The sequence below is a fragment of the Natrix helvetica genome (assembly GCF_964273705.1).
Source record: "Natrix helvetica genome assembly, chromosome: 4".
Lineage (NCBI taxonomy): Eukaryota > Metazoa > Chordata > Lepidosauria > Squamata > Natricidae > Natrix > Natrix helvetica.
The window spans coordinates 4,183,959-4,190,379 of NC_138550.1; positions in this window are offsets into that span (position 1 = coordinate 4,183,959).

A 6,421-nucleotide genomic window follows, 5' to 3' on the forward strand; every position below is an offset into this window, starting at 1 on the left:
CACCTGACCGGAACTGGATGAGTGGAAGCTGCCAGCATGGCTGTGGGAGATTGGACCATGGGATGGACTTGTGGATGTGGGGGAGGAAAGATCTTGAACTTTCAACTAAATAGGGAAAACCAGGAAGCCTTCAGATTCGGGTTTTCCCAAATGTGTCAACATGGCTCTCTTCATAAATTGGAACTTTGAGCAATACTTTGCCCTGGACTCTAATTTAATTTTGGATGTTATTTGGAACCCTGACAGTAGGGTCTCCTGCTTGGGCAGCAGGTTGGACTAGATGACCTACAGGGTCCCTTCCGACTCTGTTAATCTGTAAACTGGTAGGACTCCTTCGATCTTCTAACTGGAGATGTATTTTCCAGCAGTTGGCAAACGGCTACCATGTGGTCATGCTGTCTTACCAGACCTTCTTTGTTTGACCTTCCGTTCTTGATGGCAGGGGTCTCAGATCTGGAGACCCAGCCGTAGAAAGGCAAGCATCTCCTAACGGGTGATGTATCCAGACCCCCCCCTCCCCCAAAGGTTTGATCTGCTTCATGCTTTGAAGAAACACAGGACAACAAAAACGCGGGGGGGGGCTCCTTCCTCTTAAATCTCAGCAGGACTCCAGTAGGTGTCAAAGAAGTACCAGCAGAAACGTATCTTCTGGAATGAAGGTCATGGCCCCGAAATGTTGGACAACCTGCGGGGAAAGCGTGCAAATCTTTGGCCGTGCATTCAACTCATCCTTGGGGGGTGGAAGAAGCTGCTTTTATGACCTCCTTCTTCTCATTGCTTGCTTAGCGGCAGGAGGCGAGGATGAATCGAAGCCGCAGAAAAAGGATGAAGATTGGAGAAGGTTTTCTTGGCAGCTTCTTGCTGATGCGGTTTTCTATTTTCTTGGGTTGGGGGAAAAGCAGGGGTGGGTTCCTGCCAGTTCTAAGCTCTCCTATAGAAGAGGTTCCACAAATCTACAGTGCTGTTTAGAACCGGTTCCAGCTCCCTCCCCCCCGCCCGTCCGCTCATCATCAAGATGAAGCGCGAGAGGAGGAATTCTGGGAGTTGAAGTCCACAAGTCTTAAAGCTATCAAGTTTGAACACCCCTGGTTTTTTTTTTCTCTAAAGGGTTAGGGGTGCGAGGGTCTTGTAACTTGACAGCTTTAAGACTTGCACACTTCAATGCCAGAGTTCCTGAGCCAACATGACAGGATGAGGAATTCTGGGAGTTGAAGTCCACAAATCTTAAAGCTGTCAAGTTTGAACACCCCTAGGTTTTTTTCCTAAAGGGTTAGGGGTGCTTGTAACTTGACAGTTTTAAGACTTGCACACTTCAAATGCCAGAGTTTCTGAGCCAACATTTTGGTTGCTAAACAAGAGCATTGTTAAGTGAGTTTCACCACATTTTACAAGTTGGCCACACCCACCCAGTCACATAGCTGGCAAGCCACTCCCACCCAGTCACATGGCTGGCAAGCCACTCCCACCCAGTCACATGGCTGGCAAGACACTCCCACCCGGTCACATGGCTGGCAAGCCACTCCCACAAAGCAGGCCACACCTACAAAAGAGGTTCTAAAAGTTTTTGAAACCCACCACTGGGGAAAAGCCATCTGTTTACAGATTATCAGAGTTGGAAGAGACCTTGTAGGTCATCTAGTCCAACCCTTCCACCCAAGCAGGAGATCCTACACCATCATCATGTGACCCCAAGATGCTGCAACCATTATTCTATTTAATATAATATAAAATACATTTAATATTATTATAAATTATAAATTCATAAATTATAAACTGATTCACCTCACAGCCCCGTTGCTGAATTAACAACTGCAGGAATTCACTTAGCAACGGTGGCAGGAAACGTTGTAAAATGGAGCAAAGCTCACTTAACAACTGTCTCGCTTAGCAACGGGCTCAGCTGTGGTCATATGCCGAGGATTGCTTGTATTTTCCTGGATTTCTAAGAACTTTTCCAGGACGTTAGAGGTTCTGCCATGAAGGCAGGGAAGAATCTAACAAGGGAATCTCTCTGAAGCTTTGACCCAAGAGATCACAAGTTGTCTAGTTGCGTTCTGTGATTTTTACTCCTCCGTTTACACATACACACACCAACACACCCTGTGGATAGAGTGTGTGTGTGTCTAACCTTGGCAGGAGGCAGAATTAAGATGTTAAGGTTAATATGAAAAGCTGTTTGGGTGGATGGAGGATTTACTGCCTTCCTTCCATCCATCATGGAATTGGGAGGACGGAAAAGGCAAGGAGAAGACACAGAAAAGGAGGGGAGGGGGCAGATGCACCAGAGGGGAGACCCTAACTCCAGTCGCCTCTTGCTCCCCCTCCGTCTCCCCCCTGATTGGTGACTCTCCTGGGAAATGTGGAGACTTCAAAGCAGAGATGAATGGATGAATTTCAGAAATATTTCCAGAGATGGAAACATTTTCCAGGTGCAAAAATTAGACCTCGGTTGGGCCAGGAAGCAGAGATGACTCCTGCGGAGGTAGTCCTCGATGTACGCCCACCATTGAGCTGAAAATGTCCCTCCCTAAGCAAGGCAGAAGGTGGCTCAGGGGCTAAGATGCAGAGCTTGTCAATCAGAAAGGTCGGCAGTTCAGCAGTTCGAATCCCTAGTGCTGCATAACGGAGTGAGCTCCCGTAACTTGTCCCAGCTTCTGCCAACCTAGCAGTTCGAAAGCACGTAAAAAATGCAAGTAGAAAAATAGGGACCACCTTTGGTGGGAAGGGAACAACGTTCCATGCGCCTTCGGCGTTGAGTCATGCCGGCCACATGACCACGGAGACGTCTTCGGACAGCGCTGGCTCTTCGGCTTTGAAACGGAGATGAGCATCGCCCCCTAGAGTCAGGAATGACTAGCACATATATGCGAGGGGAACCTTTACCTTAAGCAAGACAGTTGCTGAGTTTTCCCCCACCTTTCTTGCCCCACTTGTTAAGGGAGCCGCTGCAGTTAACAACACCCTCATTGTGTGGATCTGGCTTGTCAGAAGGTCGCAAAAGGAGATCGGGCAACCCTGGGACACGGCAACTGTCATAAGTACATGCCAGTTGCCCAGCACCTAAATTTGGATCACGTGGCCACGGGGCTGCTGCAGAGGTCAGGTGAAAAACAGTCCTAAGTCACTTTTTGCAGAGCTGTTGTAACTTGGAATGGTGACTAAATGAATGGTCGTAAGTCAAGGACTTCCTGTATGAGAGATCGTTGCATGAGAAAAGGAAGGAGAAGATGTGTGCTTTGACTAGATAAGAGAGAGATGGATGGATGGATGGATGGATGGATGGATGGATGGATGGATGGACGGACAGACAGTCAGATGCTGGATGGATGGATGGATGGATGGATGGATGGATAGATAGATAGATAGATGATAGATAGATGGATGGATGGATGGATGGATGGATGGATGGATGGACAGATGGACGGACAGACACAGACAGACAGACAATAGGTGGATGGATGGATGGATGGATGGATGGATGGATGGATGGATGGATGGATAGATAGATGATAGGTAGATGGATGGATGGATGGATGGATGAGAGAGAGAGTGAGAGAGATAGACAGATGATGGATGGATGGATGGATGGATGGATGGATGGATGGATGGATAGATGGATAGATAAGATACTGTGCTTCCTTGAAAATAACAGGGTCTTATTTTCTTTTGACCCCCGGAATAAGCACTTGGCCTTATTTTTGGGGAGGTCTTATTATTTTTTAGGTGCAGGAGGCAGAGAACGCGGTCACCTCATGGCAGCTGCTGTGTTGCAATATTTTCAGGAAGGGCTTATATAGATAGACAGACAGAAAGACAGGCATACAGACAGACAGAGACAGACAGACAGATGATAGGTGGATGGATGGATGGATGGATGATATATAGACAGACAGATAGATGAATGGATGGGAAAGAGGGAGAGAAAGAGAGAGAGGATAGATAGACAGACAAACAGACACAGGCATAAAACAGACAGGCAATAGGTGGATGGATGGATGGATGGATGGATGGATGGATGGATGGATGGATGATAGGTAGATGGATGGATGGATGGACGGACAGACACAGACAGACAGATGATAGGTGGATGGATGGATGGATAGATGATAGGTAGATAGATGGATGGATAGATAGATATAGATAGATGAGAGAGAGAGAGAGAGAGAGAGAGAGAGAGAGAGATGATGATGGAGGGAGGGGAGGGAGGGGAGAGAAGTGAGAGAGGGCGGGAAAGGGAGAGAGGGAGAGGGTGGGAGTTTGACTATCTCTATTTTGACTCAGGTCCTTCCCAATTGGAAAGGAAGTGGGGTGCTTGACTAGAAGAGCCCAGATGATTTTCTCAAGGATAGAGAAGGAAGAGGAGGAGGATTTGTCCCCGGGGCTTTTGCTCAATGAATTCCAGGTGTAGACATAAGTTGTCCAAAAGGAAGACTTCCTCCAGACACCTTCATTTCCTGGCGATGCCTCCCTAAATGTTTTCTAGGTGATTTGAGGGGAGGGGTCTGCCATGCCTTCTTCCAAAGACTTTTTCTTAAACTTTCCGGACCAGCCCACAACCCTGAGACCTTCTGGTGGTCTCCGTTCAATAATGAAGCTGTTTTGAGCCTCTTTAGAACTGACACCTCACCGGGATTCTGAATCCTAAAATGTCCCCCCCCCCCCGTTAAGATCCGATTGCTAAAAGTTGCTGACCAGAGAAAGACATCCAAGGCCCCAAGGCACCCAGTTGGCTTTCATGCCGAAAGCAGGTCTAGAATTCACCATCTCCTGGTTTTTAGCCTGGTGCCTTCACCCCTCCTCCCTTCCATTCCCATCTCCTTCGGTCCTTCCTTCCTCTACTTCCTCCTGTCTCTTTCCTTCCTTCCTTCCCTCCTTCTTTCCTTCCTTCCTCTGCCTCCCTCCCGCCTCCTTCTTTTCCTTCCTTCCTTCCTTCCTCCACCTCCCTTCTTCCTTCCTTCCTTTCTCCCTCCTCCCCCCGCCTGACTTACTTACCTCCCTCCCTCCTTCCTTCCTTCTTTCCTTCCTCCCTCCTCCTCACATCTGACTGACTTACTTCCTCCCTCCCCCTTCCTTTTCTTCCTTCCTTCCTCCACCTCCCACCTTCCTTCTTTCTTTTATCCCTCCTCCCCCCACATGACTTACTTACCTATCTACCTCCTTCCTTCCTTCCTCTACTCCCTCCTTCCTTCCTTCTTTTCTCCCTCCTCCTCCCACCTGACTTACTTACCTACCTACCTCCTTCCTTCCTTCCTTCCTCCACCTCCCTCCTCCCTTTTTTCTCCCTCCTCCTCCCCCCTTACTTACTTACCTACCTACCTCCTTCCTTCCTCTACTCCCTCCTGTCTCTCCTTCCTTCCTTCCTCTCCCTCCCTCCCTCCTTCTTTCCTCCCTCCTCCTCACATCTGACTTACTTACTTACCTTCCTCCCTCTCTCCCTCCCCCCTCCCTTCCCTCCTTCCTTCCTTTCCTCCTTCCCTGCTTCCTCCCTCCCTCCTTCTTTTTAAGATGTGTAGAGCTCAACCCACAATTCCCCAGTTCCCATGCTTCAAAACAGGTGAGTTTCAACTCCCAGAATTCTGAGAGTCACCAAGGTTGACAAACATTGTAGTAAAGGGTGATAGGTGAAGTGTTAAAGAAAGGCCAAAATCATAAAATTTAAAAGAATAAGAGTTTGTAGTAAAAGGGGGAGGGACCAACAGAAAGGTGGTAAAATGGGTCAAAATTCACTTTCCTGTCTTGTTTTGTAAGGGTAATTTGGGGCTCAGTTGTGGTTGTAAGTCAAGAATTACCTATAGATCCCATCTTCAAACTAACCTTGGACACAGGACATCATCTCTACATGAAGGAAAACCAAGAAAGGATTGGGTTTTTTTCCCATCCCTGTCCAAAATCATCATATTTTATGTCTGGCCATTTTCCTCAGCGTTCCCAAAGGCTGAAAACAAGGGAAGAAAAGGATTGTTGGCATTCCTAGCAGAGCTGAGATTTTGCGGGAAATTGTGAGTCTAGCCATCCATGGAATTTCTTCCCACAGCTCCCACCCACATCAAGAGATCCGTCAGGCACGGCGTTTTTGACCGAGATGAAAAATCAGCCCAGACAAGAAAGCACAACAAGCTCAGTTGTGGTCATTGTTGAGGCCTACCTGTAATTATTTTTCTCATTCTCTGTGCCTCTAGGAAAGCATCTCTCTTTCTCTCTCTCTCTCTCTTTCTCTTTCTCTTTCTCTCACTTTCTTTCTCGTTTCTCTCTCTCTGACTCTTTCTTACTCTCTCACTCATTCTCTTTCTTGTTTTTTCTCTCACTTCCTTTTTCTTTTTCTCTCTTTTTCTCTATCTCTCTTTCTTTCTCTCTCTGTCTCTCTCATTCTGTTTCTTGTTTTTCTCTCTCTCTTCCTTTTTCTTTCTCTCTCATTTTCTCT